This window comes from Anser anser (genome assembly GCF_964211835.1).
Source record: "Anser anser genome assembly, chromosome: 1".
Taxonomy (NCBI): domain Eukaryota; kingdom Metazoa; phylum Chordata; class Aves; order Anseriformes; family Anatidae; genus Anser; species Anser anser.
Window position 1 is genome coordinate 261,571 of NC_139720.1, and position 18,865 is coordinate 280,435.

An 18,865-nucleotide genomic window follows, 5' to 3' on the forward strand; every position below is an offset into this window, starting at 1 on the left:
GGCCAAGGTGCTGGCGTGTTTGCCAGCACAGGCTCACAGGCACTGTGGAGTGGCAGAGGAAGGTGAGGCCACACTGCTTTTAGCGTCGAAGAACTGGATAGACAGTCTGCTCTGGAGAGGAGAGTCCTTGTGCTATGGGAGGGCTTCACTCTGCTCGCTACTGCCTCAGCCTTGCTGCAGCTGTGAGCAAGGCTGTCAGGGACATGAAGTTTGCCTCTTCCCTTCTCCACTGTGTTAGCCCTGACACACCAGGACTTCTTACTTCGGCTCCATCCCCCCCCATTCCCAAGCAGATGCGAGGACCCAGGTCCCATCCTGCTCCAGCCCTCACCGCAGACCTCATTGTGTGATGCAGAGTGGGACAGAGCCCGAGGACTGTCAGTGAGGACACTCTGCAGTTTGCAGTGGTGTCCACCTCTCCACTTATCTGTTCCTTGGGCACAGCTCCATATTTCCCTTCCCCATCATAGGCATTTGGGTCATGTTCCTCCCCATGGTCGGAGGGTGCTGCACTGGCCCTCGGCAGCTCATGCTCCCCCTGGTGTTTCTGGTAGTGAGAGGGCATTGCCACCTGCTTTGTCTCCTGGCTTGGGCTCTCTCCAGGTCTCTGTGGTGCATGTGGTCTGTTTGTGGCAGTTCCTGACCTGGGTGCAGCAGCAATGTTGCGTACCCTGGCAATGCTGCAGCAAGGGAAGAGGAGACCTGAGGCGCAGGCATCTTCTCACAGATGTCCTTCCCCAGCTTTCTGTGTTCCGCCTGCCTGGCTCTGCCGTGGCATGGCCCTCCCTGGAGGCCTGGGTCCCATGTGGCTGGGAGGCTAGCACCAGCCCTGTGTAGGTTTGCAGGGGGTCAGTGTCTGCACCCCTGAGGGACCTTGCAGCCTGGATGTAGAAACCAGGGCTTGGTCTAAGGAGAGGGGAGGGTGTCCTGCAGGCTGGGATGGGACACAGGATTTTGGTGGCACCTGTGGGAGGGGCAGCCAAGTGCTGACCCTATAAAGGGGCCACTTTTGACCTCCTCTGACCTCCATCTCCTCTCTGGACCTCTACAGAGGCTGGGTTGCGCTGGGCCATGGGGCATCAGGGATCAACCAGAAAGGAGAGGGTTTCTTCCCTGGTTACTCTAGGGAGAGGGCAAATATGAGAAGGATGGGATGCCAGCAGGGATCACTGGTCTCCGCAGGACCATGGTGCTGACAGCAGGCTTGTGTGACAGAGGGATTTTGCTGATTGACCTCCAGGCCTGAACACTCCAAGGTGACCCCATAGCCTCCTTGCACAGGAGCTTCTGAGCATGTGGTCTGGTGTGGCAGCCACAGCCTGTGGCTGATGAGCCATGGGCTTTTCAATAACAAGCTCTGCTCTAAGGTGGGGATTGTCTCTTTCAGGATCTTCAGTGCACAGCTTTTCAGTATCAAGTCAGACTCCATTAGCTGCCATTGGACTTCAGCCGGACAAAGTGCACTTTATTCAAGTTCACGTCTCTTGTCAGGGATGGAGCCTACAGGTGGGCTTTTAGACAGTGAAGTGGCTGACTTTTCAAGTCAAGCTTCCCAACTTTCTTGGATTCATCTCCAAGCCTCTTTTAGGTTCCTTTGCAACTCTATCACAATCGTTATTCGGCTGAAAGCCTTTGAATTCCCTGTTAGTGGTTTCCATTGTTAGGTGCAAATCTCCACCTGAGGTGGTGATCTGGAAAGGTACTCTCTTCAGGCACATTGCTGTTTACTCCTAATGATGGGTCAGCACTTCGAGTTAAATAGTCTGGGCAAGCTGCACTAGCTCTGAGCTCGAGGAAGAGAGGTTAAGCTGCCCTATAACCATACAAACAGCTGGAGAAATGGACCCTGGGGGACAGGAGGGTCAGGACACTTTGCAAGATGTTCTCTGACTCTGCACAGACAAATCCAGCTGCAGAGAGCAGGTAGAGATGGGGCAGAGGGAAAGGTCCTCCTGCAGTACCGAAACCAGGGGAGCTGCACTGGGATGGAAAGGGAGAACATAATTACTAAAAGGAGACTCCCCTTGTTGCAGTGCAGAAGAAGCTGGTGGCATTCCCTACCATGCAGGAGAAGAACTCTGCTGGAGCTGTAAACAGGCTATGAACCCCTCAGTGTGCTGACTGACAGAGTTTGCAAATGGCTCTGCTTTCTGAAGGGCAGAGATGCCACAGGGAGTTGCAGGTTTCCCAAAGTCTGTGGGTATGGGACAGCCCTGCAAGTGTCAGGGTGATGGGCTGATGGGAATGTGGGAGAGGATGGTGCTCAGCACTGCCGGCACCAGTGCTACTGCTCTGAGGAGTGCCCGGGGCCGTGGTCAGGAGCTGCATGGTGCCCTGCAGTTTTGGCCATCTTGTGTGCTGCAGGAAGGTCCTATGTCCTGCCCCTGGCAGTCAGCTTGCTGCTTAGCTGGGTATTTTTCATGGTGCCTCAAATTTCCTGTCCCCTGTTCCTCTCTGTGCGGCAGCTGAGGCCCTCAAGGCAAGTATGTCAGGAAGGGAAGGTTCTGCAGGATGGGAGCATCTTGTTGCTTCAGGAGTTTTGTGTCCTTGCCCCTTGCCCACCCTTCCCACTAGCAGTGTCCAAAGGACTTCCTAGCTCTGAGTTTCAGGGTTCCCTGTGCTGGGGGTTAAGTTCTTTGGGAAATGTCTCCCTCCTGCCCACCTCCTGTGGGGTCCACCGTGATGGGACCCTGGCTTCTGATCCTTCGCTCACTGGGCTGTGGGTGCCACGATCCTGCAAGCAGGCTTTGGGCACAGCAGCTGTGATGGGGGTGGCCAGTCTGATGGTACCCCTGGGGCAAGTGAATCCGGGTTATCTCAGGTCACTGGCCTGACAGCAGGTAGCAAGGACAATTAATGTGGGGGCTCGTGCTGAAGCATAGCCGGTGAGATGCTGGAGTACCTGTATCCTGTGGAAGGAGGTCCTGTAGGTGCCCAGGCAGCAGGGTCTGACATGTCCTTCTGTGCTGGCATCTGTCCTGCAGGAGGGCTCATGCCTCATGCAGGGCTTTATGGTATGTCAGGGACTGACGAGGAAAGGTCCCACAATGAAGAGCAGACAGTGGCCTCGGATATGTGGGGTCACCCAGCACTTGTAAGAGGCTGTTTGAGAGGCCAGGCATCTCTTTTCTGTGGAATGAAGTTGCTCATTCTCCTCCATGGCTGCAGAGAAGGCTCTGCTCTGGTCCCACTTCGCAATTGCTCTATACTCCAGGATAATATTTTCTGGCTTGTTATCTCCTTAATGCAAATGAGGGAAGAGCCTGAAAAACAGTGCAACAAAACATTGATTCTTCTGCTAAGCCAAGGGAAACCAAGGGATAAATTTTCCTATTATAAAAGAGAGAGAGGCAACATTTTCCTGAACTTCTGCTTAGCCAAGACTGATGGTAAGAAGGAAGACTGTGAAGAGGTGGTGTGGTGGGCCATTTGTTTGAGGTTTGATGCGAATTCAGTGTGCCAGGAGCATGTGAGAGCGAACGCAGGCCGTCCTGCAAGCATCACCAGCTCTGTCTCCGCAGCCTGGTGAGGCAGGGAGGTGGTGGCCCTGAGCTGCGGCTGGCTGAGCCGCCCACCACCCGACAGCAGCATGGGACTGTGCAAGCCCTGCCTGCGCCCGCAGGGAGGTTTGCTGCGGCCCTGCAGGGCATGATGCGGGGGCTGCGGGTGCCTCTGCTGCTGTGGTCTGGACACTGCAGAGGGGCCGTGTGACAAGGGACGCTGGTTCTGACCAGGTGGTTTGCAAAGGAGGGTTTTTGTGTCTTAAATAAGTGGCCTTTTCTGTAGAAAATGCCACTTGCTTCCTAAAAGAAAAGCAGAGAGGTGGCAGGGGATGTAGGAAATACCAGTGGACACATAGGAGCCGGGGAGTGCCACCACTCCACTGCTGCGTGCCATGTCCCCTGGTGATTGCCTGTGGCACAGGTGGGACTAAGAGAGGTAGGTGAAGAGGTGCTGCCGGTTTCCCCAAACTGGCATGAGAGCTATGGATGGACATTCAGCAGTTCGTGTGCAGTGGCTGTGGAGGCCATGGCAGTGCTGTGCTGGTGGGCACAGCAGCAGACCTGCCGGCAGCCTGCTCCAGTGTCCTGGACAAGCATGTCCCCCACATGCGCCGATTCCCTGCAGCTACCTGCAGGTGCCACATGCTAAGTGATGTGGTGCCAGCTGCAGGTGTTCAGAAGGCAGAACTGCTGAGTTTGTGGAAGAAATTGGTACAAAAAGGATGAATGAAACCACTCTTAACACTTGTTGTGGGTTAGTCCCATAGTCCCCAATCCAATAGTGAAAATCATAGTGAAAATCTGCTGGCATGTGTGCATTATATAAACTACTGTTCTAAATCTGTGTTGCTCCTGGTGTGTTGGCAGGTGTTGGCAGGACAATAAAAACTTTCTGGGTCCAACCTGGCAGGGGTCTAGGGCAGCATTGTGCTCTGGGGCATCCCAGTCCCCTGCAGAGCCCTCCTAGCACCAGGGCTATAGCAGTTAAAGTACAGACTTTGGGTAGATCTGCTCTATATGCAATGTGATATGAGTCCATGCAGGGTACCGCTCAGTCGGAAAGAATCCCTTCTCACCATCAGCTGCTGCTGCACAGGAAAATACAAGAGGCTTCAGTCACATCAAAAGAGAAGGAAGAACTGCCTGGTTGGTGGTGCAGTCTTTGAGCAACAGTGTGCAGTGGTGTAATTAAGGACTGCATGGTGCTGTGCTCATGAGGGGGCAGAGCCAACACAGTCCACATGCAGTGAATGCCAGTGGACAGTGTGGCTAGCAAGTGCTACTGTCCTCGCCAGCACCAGGGACCGTCTTCTGGTGGTCTGACACTTGTTGGGATGCTCAGGATGCTGCCAGCTGCCTGTTGTGTGCCATTCCTCTGTAGGGCCGTGACTGGGGAGCAGCCCTGTCCGCAGCACGGAGTGGGTGGACAGGAGCGAGCAGGGCGCTGCAACCCAATGGGGCTTAGCAGACCCACAGGAGTGTAGGGCTGCTGCCCTGGGTCCATGTGCCGTTGAGGGGGTGCAGACAACCCCAGCATTTCGCTGTCCCAGTGCACACCTCCAGGTGCTGTCTCGCTGCCTGCTCAGCTGCGGTGGGGTGGTACAGCGTGAGAGCTGGGCTGGTTGCAGCGGTGTCTGGAGTGGAGTTCCACGTGCTCGTGGTCCATGCTGCGATGGTGTTTCACCCCATGGGCCCATTTCATATGGGCAGGGAACTGATATGTTATGTGATGATTCCTGAGATAGTAATTTGTTTGGAGTTTGATAACCTGGAGAGCTCCCTTCCTCCTTCAACCCTGCTCCATGTGAGCTGCTGGTGCACACTGGTGCTGGCCCTTGCATTGGCAGGGGGTGTAAGCATGGGCAAAGCAATGAGGAGGCTGGTGTGCAAGGCCCTGAGGATCTTTTAAAATTGGTAGAGCTTCTCCTCCTCATCTGCCTGCTCCTGCATTCATCCTGTGGCTGCTTATCCTCCAGGAACAGCCATTTCAACTCAGCTTTTGGCTGCGTATTGCTCTGTGGGAGAGGGTGGTGGAGACCCAGGATAAAATTATCCAAAACACCTACAAGATTTATGAGATTATAATCTATTTTTTAACAAGACAGAAGCATGCTCAAGCTGATTTTTTTTCTTTTTTCCTGAAATAGATGTGAATCGCAGGTCTGTATCATTAAAACATTTGAAAACCATACTGATTGCCCTAGTATTGTGGTAGGAGTGCTTTGGACATACGTGCCAGCCTCCTCTGGGGGCCCATAATACAGAAATAATCCTTGAAAAGTGCAGAAGTCCTCCAGCAGTCATCCAAGTCCCCTCTGTCTGCAGTATGCACTGGTGCTGGCTGTTGGAAGGTGCCTGGGTACATCCTATGGGAAAGGTACCTGGGTACATCCTATGGGAAAGTGTGTTCTGCTGCTGCCAGCGGGCAGTGCTGGCTACCCCCTGTATGTCCAGTTGCTACCATTGTTGTCAATACAGAGTGAAAAGGCACAGGTTTTCCACAACCATAGAACCACAGAACATCTTGGGTTGGAAGCGACCTTAAAGATCATATAGTTCCAGCCCCCTTACCACGGGCAGGGATGCCACCCACCAGATCAGGTTGCTCAGGGCCTCGTCCAACCTGGTCTTGAACACCTCCAGGGATGGGGCATCCACAACTTCTCTGGGTAACCTGTGCCAGTGCCTCACCACCCTCAGAGTAAAGAACTTATTCCTAACATTTTCACTGGAAGCAGGGAAAACTTGTTCCAAGGAATCACGGCTCAGCACATCACATAAAAAATGTATATGTAGAGATAAGAGCCGCTTGCAGGTGAGTGGTACTTAGGAAGTGGCTAACTATCAGAGAGCTGGAGCTTATTGAAATAGCTCAGAAAAATCTGGAGGAATGGCAGTGTTCAGCTGATGAGGCTTCCACCTGGAGATTTCCAAGGGTTTTTCTTCTCCATTGTGTGCTGGGAACTCTCTTTCTTTCCCTTTTTAAATCATGTTAAAACCAGACCAAGGAGCTGCTGTAGGTTAAAATAACATTTTTCCTCCACTGGCTCTAGCCTGCAGCAGCTTCCCTCGTCAGGTCCATGCGCACTATTGGAGCCGAGGGAGGAGATGGCAGCAGCATTTTTGACTTTGACAAGTCTGCAAACAGTGTCCTTGGCGCGGAAAGTCCTTTCTCTGTCTTCTGGGTACTGTTCCGTTGGGTCTGGTGTATTGCCACTGTCAGAAACAGCGACAGCTCCTTCTAGCCCTACAATCGCTTTTGCTGCCCAGGGCTATGGGGCAGATCTGGAGGCCAGGATGTGTGCAGCTGTGCTCAGGTCTTCATGCCGGCTGTGCAGCACCAGCAACGCCGTGTGAGCTCCTGGCAGCACGGATGGCACTGGCCGTGTGCTAATTAGCTATTTAAATATATACCCACCCACACCACGCTCTATTTAGGTCCTTACTTGCTGTCACAAAGCAGGGATAAAAAGCACAAAATCAGGTTTGAGCGTTGTAGATTCTCCCAGGTCATTTTAAACTGAAATAATGAAAAGGTCTTTCTTGACCTGAAAGGGACAACTCCCACCCCCTGAAGGGCTGAGGATTCATCTTGTGTGTCCCAAGGCCTCACAGGAGCCCTTTCCTGCGGTTTTCTTTGTGGTGTGGAGCTGGTGGAGATGGTCTGTGCATTGGCTGCTTTCTGCAGCTGCTTGTCAGAGATGGAGAAGGAGAGGAAGAGAGGGCAAGGAAAGTGGGGCTGGCACTGCATCTGCTCCTGCCAGAGGGGTGAGAGTGTAGGTGGCCCTGGGCAGGAGCGTGGCCACCAGCCATGCAATGTGACCACGCCAGCCCCTGGCTCCTGGGCTCACAAGCTCATCTCCTCTGCCCAGTGCCTGGCTTCTCACTCCTCTCCCAATACCACGCAGCACCTAAAAATTCTTGTTTCCATGCTCCATCTCGGCTATGTGCGCAGTGCAGAAAAAAAATAAAAAATAGCAGAACTTTGATGTTGCAAAGGGAAGATCTGGAGGTCAGGAAATGACCTCCTGAACGGCCTAAACCTGCTCTTAAAACTTTGATCCTTGGCCAAAGCATCTGCTTTCTGCTGTTGTAAAAATCTCTAGATGTCAATAGTTGTATTGGATTTTCAACCCTTTTATGGAAGAATCAAACCACTTATGCACATGCTTTGAGATGCTTTTTGATTACAAGCTGCACATTGTTTTTCCATAGGAACCCAGCTTCTTTCAGATTGGATTAATAGTGCTCAATGAATGAGACAGCTGTTCAGCTTTTATTAATCTTTCTTATTCACTCTGCAGCCCTATGCTTCACTCACTGTATGCTGCCGAATGCTGCACCAAACATGACATACTTTGAAGTCTCCTTGTAGCTTTTTTTTTTTGCATTTATTTTCCTAACACAAACATTAAAGCATTCTGCTAGTATCCAGACAGTAGGATTTACAGAGGGGACTCGGATTATCAGTATAACAAACCATAAGGTTTTGTCCGGTGTTCTGTTATACCGTGCTGAGTAGCTGGGGGTTTGCTACGGCATCGCAGCTGGCCAGCCCGTCTTCCAGTGCAGTGCTTGTGTAAGGCAAGGAGCCCACCTGCTCCCTTGGGATGTGCCAGTTTTCCCCAGCCACCAAGGGGAATGAGGAGCAGGTGGCGGCCGGCCTTGTACAATCATTAATATGGGTCGCATACCTCAGCAAGAGCACTGTGGTTCAGGCTGCAGTTTAGTAGTTAATACTAAACCCGTTGGCCCGGGCTGATGGAGCTGACCCTGGAGCCTGCACGGGGAGCAGGGCAGAGCGCAGGTCCCTGTCCTGCGGGGCCGCCCCTTCTTTGCCCATGGGATGTGCAGCGCGGTGGTGCCTGGGTGTAACGGGAAGGGGAGAGGTGCACCTGGGCTGGGGTCCGCAGAGCCCGACATGGGGACTGCTGGCTGTGCTGCTGTGAGGGGAGCCGGCAGCCAGACCTCGCCTGCCCGCAGGGACGGGCTGTGGGGTAGCGGCTCATCTCCTCCGGCCGCTGCAGCTCGGGTCCCCGAGCGAGGCTCCTGACCCACGGGGCTCTCAGTCAGTGCACATCCAAGGAGGGCTCTCAGAGAAGCCCTTAGCTGAGCGTATGAAACTAGTTTACTTACTAAACCAACCTTAACCATAAATCAGTGAACATGTTTTATTCCTCCCAGCTTATGCAGCTGGGTCAGTTCACAGGGGAGCAGATCCAAAAGTGAGGAACCAGGTGGAGGTTTAGCAAGCAGAGGAGAACTCGCTTTTTGCCTCTAATCCAGAAATAAAAGTCCTTTCAAGTGGGTGAGACCTACCAGTGCTGAGATCTTGATGAATGTGAAGAAACAGTTCATTTAAGTAACTATAGATGAAAGTCCCTTTTTATGGCCATTGTTTGTAAGTGCAAGGGATATTTTGGTTACTTTTTGGCATTTCCAATGAATCCAGTACAGGTAGTGTAGGGTAGCTTATTTAATTTGTTAGTACTCAGAAATATTTTAAAATGCTAAATGAATATTTTATTGCCAGTTTTTATTGTAGGCCACTTTGATTTAAATCACAAGTAAAAAATTACTCATCGTCTATTAAGTAAGAAAAATGCTTCTCACTCTTTTCTAAAATATTAGGATAAAAATAAAAAAATTGAATGTATACTTTACATTGTAATTGCTTAAATAGATGCATAGAGTTACCATGTATCTACTTAGGAAGAAGCACTTCTGGTTGTAAAGTCTATATTAAATCGCAAATTAATGTAATGTAATGGCTATGAATTGATCCGACTCAGCTTTTCTTTAGGAAAATGGTGGAATGCAGAACAACATCAGACTCATTTATTTATAACCAGATTTTCTGCCAGCTGATTTATCATGGTTAAAATCGGTGATCACTTTGACTTAAATCAATCTACTTTACTTTATTATGTGTGTGGAGGGAGGCTTTTCCCTGAAGCAGGAGAGCTTTGGGTCACTGCTTTGTGGCTGTGGCTGTGGTTGGTTATTTTGGGGGCTGGGAAATTTAGCTGCCAAGCGTGCAACACCCTTTGGGACACCATGGGTGAATTATTTGATGAGTTGTTTTGAGTAAATGCAATTTATTTGCATAAAACTCTTGAAACTTGATTTAAAGAAAGCCATGTAAATATGCATCCATTCACTAGCGCAACGAACTCAGCCCTTCTGTCAGCAGGGAAGCAGTAAGCATTCCCTGTATCCTGCTCTGCAAACATTTCACGGCCCTGATGGAGGGCAGTGGGGAAAGGGGAGCCTTCCCTAGGAGCAGAGGGGCATGCCAGGCTGCGTGGCCAGGTGAGTGCAGGCCCCTTGCTCTTGTGAAGCCAGCTGGCCATGGTGCAAAGGCTGCATCCCGTGTTTTGTTCTTGGTGGCAGGCATGGCTGGCACAAGTGTGGTGAGGGCTGGTGGGCGCTGCGGTAGCTGGGCTGGCTCCCCATGTGGACCCCCGTGCCATGGGTGTCCAAACCTCTGCTGCAGTGGCTGGAGAAGGATATGGGCCATGCGGAGCTGGGCAGGCACAAGGTGAGGACCCTTGTCCCATCGCTTGCAGGGCAGCTCAGCAGAGCCAGCGGCATCCCCGGTGCTCCCCAACTATGCCTGCCATGCCAGTGGGTGCTGCTCAGATCCAGTCTTCCTCTCCAGTTAACTGCTTCTCCCAGAATTGTTCAGAAAAGGTTTAAACACTGAAGTTACTAGCAAGACACGTGCCTCCACCTTGTACCTACATTCTGAGTTTGAGTCCTTCCCTTCAGTCAGAGTGGGACTTATAGGTGGGAATGGTGCTGGTGGCATCCCAGCACTGCTGTAGGCTGATGCACCAGCAGTCCTGGTGTGACAATGCCACTGCACAACAAGGAGGAGGAGAGGGCAAGGCGGGTGACTGGATCTCACAGTACTGAGCATCGCTGGTCACTGTGACACCCATTTATTCCATTTCACCAGGAGAGGATGTGGGGGCATGGGTGAAATGTTTTACTGGAACTGGGCATCCACGTCTCATTCCTGTCTTCAGTGATGCTCTTTAGCTATCAGAGAGCTTGTTTGTAAAATGGGTCAATAGTGGTTGCCTTACCCAAAGGTTTAGGATGTGCCCTTCACCGTTAAAGAGCTGGTGCCAAAAGCAGTGTTAAGCATCATCAGTGCAAGAGCTGAGGCAAAGAGTCACAGCTCCTCCCTGGAGGCTCAGAGATAGTGATGGTGGAGATGTTTCACGGTGGAGAGATTTCATTCTTGCACATTAGGATCACTCTGGGGTCTCCTACACCCTTGGATAATTTGGTGATGCTCCTCCCCATTCCTGTCCAACACCAGAGCCAGCTTTGTGGAAGGCAGGGTTGTTTCTCCGGCTACTCCCTTCCCAACTCCCGCAGACAGGTTGTGAAAGCCTTCGCTGCTGGAGCAAGGCTGGAGGTGGGGAGGTGCAAGCGCTGCAGCCTGAGGGGCTGGGACAGGTTTTAGCAAGGAGCTTGACACAGCATGAGCTGCACCCCGCTCACAGACCAGCTGCGGTGGCTGAAGTAGAAATGTTCCTCACTGTTGCTTTTTCTGCTTAACAAGAGAAAAACTCCTTTCTTGCTATGTCTCTGCCTTTGGTCTGTTTGGCAACTGCTGCTTTGCTGGCTCCCTGTCCCACATCTTTGCTTTCTGGGCAGAATGTGCCTGGAGAAGGAGCAGCCACTGCGCCCATGGGCTGATGCTGGGAGGTGTGGTGGGGCTGCTGGGGCTGGGGCTCGAGGCAAGGAGACCCAGTGGGCTGGCAGGCTATGGGAACTATGTACATTCTAGTGAAATACATGAAGGAAAACTTGGAGCAAGCAAGGCATTGAGGATATAACAGGTATATTTAGCTTGGACTAAACTGTCGAAGCAGGTATTTCTCTTGTCTTTCTGAGCTCTGTCCCCTGAACACTTGCATACTTGTAGTTGCCAGAGGTTTTGCAGCTTGAAGGTTCAGCCATAGCTTTGTGCTGGGAGCTGCAGGTTTGTTCACATCGAACACAGCGCAGGGCAGATTTCATGGATCCTCAGAGGGAAAGTGCTTGCAGAGCATCCTGCACTGGGAGCATGATCCTGCTTGGGCATGTGATGAGGAGCTCAGGAGCAGGCACAAGCTTGCACTGTCTACTTTTGGAAAGAAGACAAGAGGGCAGCCTTCCCTCTCTCCTTGCCTGTGCTTAGAGGGCAAAGTGAATATAATTGAGCCATAATTCACAGTTACTGGTAAGAAAGCATGGGCCACAGTATGAGAAGCGGTATTGGAGCTTTATATTACAGCTATCTCCAAGGGAGATTATTTTTATTAAAATCTGGGTTGATGGAAAATTCTGAGATTAGCTTCATTTTTAATGTATAGTTCTTTGTGGATCAGCCCCAAAAGAGTCTTCCTGCTGTCTCCAGCTGTCGAGCTGTGTTCCTGTTCCCAGAAGCATTGTGACCAGACACCCAGTGTGCTGAAGATGCCCAGTTCTAAATGAATGTCCAGAGTTATTTGTCAGCATTTCCAAGAAAAAGTGGATATGAAATCTTAGGTGAAGAAAAACCCCACAAATTGTTGGAAGATTACAGTAAAAATGATCAGTGCTGCAGACCCACTTATTCCCCAAACCTCTGCCACTTCTATTTGCATGCAAGGAAAATGTGCGCATCTGGCAGTACGAGCAGAGGAAGGTTGTCTGCCCGGAGGGATTTGTCACCATGCCGTGGGGCTGGCAGGGAAGTGCCCCACAGCAGGGAGCACAGCCCCCTCCCCATGTGTCTGTTCTCCTCCTTCCTGCAGCAGCAATCCCTGACTGAGCCCTCTGTATGCCTCCAAGCAGCCCAGCTCTGTCCCGCTGTGGCCATGTGGTGCCCAGTGGCTGCCGCTGGGCCAGTGCCACTGGGCAGCGGGAGCAGCTGCTCCGAAGGGGGTACCTGGTGCTGACATGCATGCTGCATGGGGGCTTGGTCATAATGGTGGAAGAATCCCACAGGACTTGTGTCTGCCAGCACAGACATCTGTACTCACAGGGGCTACGCATCATCCTGTCTGGGCCAAGAGGTGCTCTTTTAGTAGAATTGGTGTGAACTGTTGTACAGGTAAAGGCTGAAGCCAGTGCATTCCCCTGCCTGACAGCACTGAGGTTTGCAAAGGTGTCCCGTGGGAGAGGCCAGGGCCGGCTGTGCCAGGTGCCATGGGGAGGACAGCTTCTGCAGACACAGCCTCAGGGGCAATACCAAGGAGCTGTAATGAGGTGAGTGGCTGCCTCAGGGCATGGGGTCCTGCTGCAGGCAGCCAGCAGGAGTTGGGCATGGGCTCACCAGCACAGGGCTGACTGCAGGGTGTGTGCTGCTGATCAGATCTGCCAATGAAATCTGCTGTGTGTCCTTGCCTGCACCTGGCGAGGGTGGAGACTTGTGCCTGGTCAGGATGCTGGCACTGGCCTTGAACCCTCCGTGGTCCTTCTGGTGGCACTTAGGAGCAAGCAGCAAGTGCTCCCATATCCTGGATCCCTGGGAGGTTCAATCACCCAGCAGTGCCGGAGGACTTGGTGCTCCCAGTCACACACTGGGGCCATGCTGTGTCTCTGCTCCTGCTGCTGCCTCTGTCCAGCGTGCCCGAGTGTGCTGTGTCTCTCAGCACTGGCATGGTGCCTGTGGGGACCTCAAGAGTATCCCTAAATTTTTAAAGCATGTCTGAAAAATTTCCTGATATGCTTTCGAACATAGGTTTTTTCTCTGTTAATGGCTTGGTGTTGGCTGCTGATGACTGGATCTGCTAATGGATTCCTTCTAGGTTCATCTGAGCATATGTGTGGAGCGAGTGGGGACCGGAGTTTGCTGCCCTTGGACCAGTTCCCTGGTGCCACTCACCGTCTGCAAACACCGCACCCATGGGAGGGAGCACAGGGACATCTCTCCTGTCAGATTGGCTCACCCCACTGTGCAGCCTCAGCTCCTTCTGTGCTGTTCATCCCCTCCCTTGCTGCCCTGATTGAATTGTAATAATAAATTTACACAGTAACATTTCATAAAGTACATGGTGTTACAGCCCTTTGCTGCCCACATTTCCCAGAGATTTGGTGTAGCACATTAGGGCATGCTGCTCATTTTCTGACTACAGTTTTATCAGGTGTGGTTGAGGTGACTTAGGGTGTTTTCTCCCAGGGCTCTGGAGGAAGACTGGGATCCCTGCATGCAGCCAGCACTCTGTCCGCAGGCTGGCTCCAAATCCACCACCCCACTGTGCTATTGGCACCTTCCCTCTGGTTCTAAGTTGATTTCTTGCTGTCCCCAGCATTTCTCAGGCTGTGGTTAGAGTTTGTGAATCATATACCTTAAAATGAATATTTACACAGGTGCTGAAGGAACATAATTGAAATTAATTCTTTCTTTGTGTCATGTGGGGACTGAATACAGCAGAAGAAGCTAACAAAAAAGGCTTTAAGAGGGAGGAATTGGGTGACATCATCTACAGCTACACAAATGAGTTTGTTGCCCAACACCATGCTGGCTGTCTTTATCTGTCAAGGTTTTATGCATTTAATTAGCATATTTTCAAAAATTTTCAGTGTTGTGCAAGGGTGTGTGGATGGACAGACTGTGCAAGTCAGTTGTGTGAAGGTCCTTCCTGCTGTAGTGGTGGGATTTTGTCAATGGGCAGAGTTCAGCAGTACGTTATAATTGCAAATCTGTAGATGTTCAAACCTGGATTCACCAAATCTCTCATAGAGGCTGGTTCTAGATTGGGTTTCCTGCTTTTCCTGCAGCTCTTATTGTGCCTTGTCCCAGATATTTTTATGGCAACATAGACTTTTTCTAGAACTTTGATCCACTTCTCTACTGTCTCCTTATTGCCACAGACAGAAGAGGGTTGTGAAGAAGCATTATCCTTTGTTAAACATGTTAATAATCATTTATGGGCAAAAAAACGTTAATATATAGAAAAAGCAGACAAAGCTTTCCCAGCCTGAAGAGTGACTGGTGGGCCTGAAACATCATTCATTTTTCTTAGCTGTGTCAGATGATTTAGCAAAGGAGAGAATCTCTTGCTTTTACCTGTACTCTCAGTCCAGGAAAGCGTAGGATTGCTCTAGGAGATGTTCTTCCTCACTGTGGCCTGTGGCATCTAGCCATAGAGCTGTGGAGCTCCAGCTGTGAGTGAGTTGTAAGTTCAGGATGGTGCCTGCATGCATGCCCGGGACATGTGAGCTGCCTGCTCCTCAGTGGTCCCAGGTGTCCCACAGCATCCTCAGCACCACTGCAACCATGGTCTGGCTCAAGACCAGGTGCTCTCCAAACCTTAACCAGTATTGCCAACTCCAGGGGGCCTGTGCTTGCAGAGACCGCGGAGGATTTGTTCTCAATGTGGTTTATGAAGATTTCTCATCTGTTAAGGAATGCTGTGGTTTTTGTTCATCCAAATCCGCTTCATATATGAAGTTAGCTCAGAGCGAGAACCAGAGGTTTATGCTAGGAGACGAAAATCTTAAATCCTAAATTACAAACGGAGCAGTGCAGTTACAAAAGAAATAACAGCACAGATTTAGAGTGTATCTTGCATTTACTGTTTTTTTTTCTTATAGATACAGTCAGCTGAGTTTTCTGCCTAGCAGTGTTCTGCCTCCAAGCTACTTATGTGAGCACCCTCTGATGCAAAAAACTTAATTTCTGATTTATCCGTTTTTTCTCAGTTAGCTTATACATATACAAAATCTCAGAGCTTGTCCTACACCCATTCTCTACTTATGATGGGACCTCATGATATTGTGACCTTACGTTTAGTCGTGTTTCTTTGAAGAGAATCCCAAAAGAAGCATGTTTGAGAGAAAGCATCTCTGGACATCAGAGCTTCTCCCGCTTCTTCTCCCACCCTCTCATTTCTTTTTCCATAGAGTCCCTGGAATTAGATTCATAAACTTGTAACTTGCAGATTACACAGTAAAATGTTTTTGGCATTGTTTTCAGTTTAGCTTTCAGTTTCCTAGCAGTTTGTGAAGATTTGGTATTATGTGATGTTACATACCATTAGACCCAGGGACAGTGCCTCAGATTTGCTTTGCCTCAGATCAGCATTCCCTTCTCAGGGATTCACAAATTGAGATTTTATCTTTCATTTAATTGGGGCTTGTCCAGTTAAATAGTAGTGAGTAACAAGGGCCTCAGGTGCCCTGGAAAGGTGATTGAGGATGAACAGTGGGCTGCTGTGCTTCTCCTGGCTAGGACCCTGGGGGAGGAGGTAACTCACCTGTGTCTGGAGGAGGTAACTCACCTGTGTCTGGAGGAGGTAACTCACCTGTGTCTCCTTGCGCTGCTGTTGTCTGTAGGTTTGTGCCCGGCCAATAAGCACAGAGTTGGAATCCACAGGAAGGTCTTTCAATTAAATAATTAATTGTATAACTCTGCAGAGTCAGGTGCTTGGCGATCTTCCACAAAGCAAGTTCACCTCTGACTCCAATCACCATCAGCAAACTTGTGAAAACTCTCCTTGGCTCCTTTTGTTCGGCTGTTACAGCTCACCTAACTTATCTCTACTGAGCTTGCGCGTTACAGAGGAACAGTTGGGGGGGGGGGGCACGGCAGCAAATCCCACTATTGCATAGATTAGCATTTTGATGAGTGTGATTTTTAATATGTTAATGGCCCTTAATGAGCAAAAGGTTACTATAGGTCAGTCTGGAGCTGTTTTTCTCCTTCTTGTTTGTTACCTTTTAATTACCTTTTATCCCTTATCTTCCTTGCTTCTGCTAGCTCAAGGCTACAAGCTACAGGTCTCCCTACTTTCTTCAAGGTTTTCTTGTTTTGTTTTGTTTTTTTTTTCCCAGCTTTGGGACTACACTGTCAGTACCCTGCCAGCACCTGAGGCCATGGACTAAGGAAGTTCTGCCAGGAAGGAAAGCGGGGTGGCTCACCACAACCCTGACAAACAGGGTTAAATCCAAGCTGTTGAGTGCCTTTTAGTCCCTGTTGCCGGCTCACATTTGTGCTTAGTGAGGAGTCAAGCAAGATTTGAGATTTTCCATTGCTTTGAGATGGGACCTGTATACAGTCAGTGTAAGTGCTCTGGTCTGGGCTCATTCTGAGCCCGGTGTGATCCCAAGGGTTTCCATGGGACAGACACAGAGCTGATTGTTGCTCTGATAGTGAATAAAATATGGAACTAAAGAGTAAGCACTTGCTGCTGGTAATTGAGTCCAAGGGGCCCTACTAATTTTTCCTGTGGCTTTGCAGCAACCCTAATTGGTCATGCTGGCTTATGGATGCATAATTGTTAGAGATGCTGATACTTATTTATGGTAATAGCCAGGGTCTCATTTGTGATTAGAGAGTCAATATGCTAGGTGTTGTATAAACACATGCAAAGACAAATTTTTCAGCCTGTAAATGTTCTTCTTGTTTCTATTTCTCTTTCCTGGTTAAAGGTACATTTCAGTATATTGCTTTTTCCACAGTTACTATGTTGCATTAAAAAGGGTGTGCAGGAACATTGCTATACTTTTACTAATAGAACTATAAATTATTTATCTCAGTGAGTGTACAACACTGTAGCGATCCATTAAAGTTATTGTTGTGTTTAATATTTGTTTTATTAATCTTTTCTTCTGTCAATCACTTCAGATTAACTAATAAGTATGAGCTGTTTTCTAAACTTCTTTCTTTTCTTTATTTTTTTATATACCAAAGTGTCCTAAAACTAATGCATCATCTTAAATGCATTTACTTCTGTTATACTATGAAGTAATTAATGCCTTTGCAGTGTGGCTCCAAATCCCAGAACCATAACAATTAAAAGATCCAGTAAGCATTTTTCTAGCATAACTTGTCACATTGGTATTTATTCTTAGTCCAGTCTAACTCAAATGTCCCAAGAAAGCAGGTTATTTGCTTATATGGAAGATTACAGTAAAGTTTGTTATCCCTGGCTGCTGGAAAAGAGGTATTTTCTGATGCTGTCTTTTTTTCATCATCTACTGTCTGCTTGAGGTTTTAGTGTGGTGCCAGCCACTGTGCCATGTTACTATGGGAAATCTGTACAGCAGCGAGTGCATTGCATTTCTCAATTCAAGATCTGGCGAAGGAGTTGACCTGGGTTCTCTGGTCCAGCATAACAAGCTGCACGTAACTCGCATCAGAGAGAGTTAAGAGTAAGGAGCTCTGTTTGGATCTCCTTCCAACTTGTACCCTTTCCTGGGATAACCTGGAAAAGCTCCTCTGTCCCATTATCCCAAAAGCTGGAACTGGGCATTGAGCTGCCCTTGCACATGGGTAGGGTCTGCTGTCCCACTGCTCATCCCTGGTGGCTTGAGCTGCCCAAGGTGACCTTAAGGGTGCACGTTCTTGAGCTGCAGATAACTTCCCTGTGGCTGCCCATGGGCTGATGCCAGTGCCGCGCTCGCTGGTCCCTGAAGAGGGTTTTCTGTGTTTGCAGCTGCCATAGCCACCATGCGATTGCTGCTGCAGAAGGAAGCCATCTAGGTCCTCCAGGACTTACTCTGAGCACATGCAGGGCTCCTGCAGGAGGGCCCTGTCTGTCCTTGTGCATCTGGAGTAGGGATGCCGGGTTGTACTTTTTTTTTAGAAAGAACAGCAAAACAGGTGAAGCTGGGAAATGGGGAGCAAAAGGGCTCCGTGATACCTTCTTGGGCATTAGATGCTTTGGCATCCAGACCATCTGGCAAGACAAAGTTGAGTAGCTCTGAATGTTCCCTTCTTTGCACAGAGCAGGAAGCTCAGCTCTGAGGGCTGGATCCCAGTCCCGGAGCCACTTCCCGTTAGCACAGCAGTGCCTCCTGACAGCATGGGGCTGCATGTCTAGAGGTGGCCTCCACCCCTCCCCTCTGTCCTCACTTCATGCTGGGGCTCTGAGTACCTCCTTCCACTTGGGCAGAGTGGGAGGTGTGTCCTGCTCCCCTGCCCTCAGGTGAGAGGGGAGCATGGTACCTGGAAATGACCCTTGTCTTTGATTGTGCCCACCGGGATGTGGCAGGTTATCATAAAATCATAGAATCATTAGGGTTGGAAAAGACCTTCAAGATCATCTGGTCCAACCATCCCCCTACTACCAATATCACCCACTAAACCATGTCCCTTAGAGCCAGGTCCAACCTTTCCTTGAACACCTTATCATACCTCTCATCTGGGGGAATGTCCCTGGGGAGCCCGGCAGTCCAGTGTAACAGTGTAAGGCGTGGTGGAGGCATGCAGGGGTGCTCCCCATGGATCCTTTGCAGTGCTGTGGTCACAAACTGTGTGACCTGAGGGTAGGATCTGCCTATTGGCTTACAGCAGGAGCAGCCACGTGCCAGCACAGAGAACGAAGAAGCTGTGTCCTTCCTGTGGACGCTGTTTCCCAGGGGTTTATGTACAT

At 50.0% G+C, this 18,865-nt stretch overlaps 1 protein-coding gene and 1 long non-coding RNA gene across 12 annotated transcripts in view; one reads left to right on the forward strand and one right to left on the reverse strand.

Moving 5' to 3' along the window:
* SHANK3 (SH3 and multiple ankyrin repeat domains 3) overlaps positions 1-18,865 on the forward strand; it is a 389,687-nt gene that overhangs the window by 25,624 nt on the left and 345,198 nt on the right. The gene's annotated exons all lie outside the window — the stretch shown is intronic.
* Positions 13,706-16,291, reverse strand: LOC310899323. 2 transcript variants are annotated; one of them, XR_014584204.1, is made up of 2 exons: positions 15,524-16,291; positions 13,706-14,993 (listed from the first exon to the last, which is right to left on the reverse strand). It is a non-coding gene; the product is annotated as an uncharacterized lncRNA (long non-coding RNA). The 2 variants fall into 2 exon arrangements; XR_014584205.1 differs by having other exon boundaries at positions 15,277-16,291.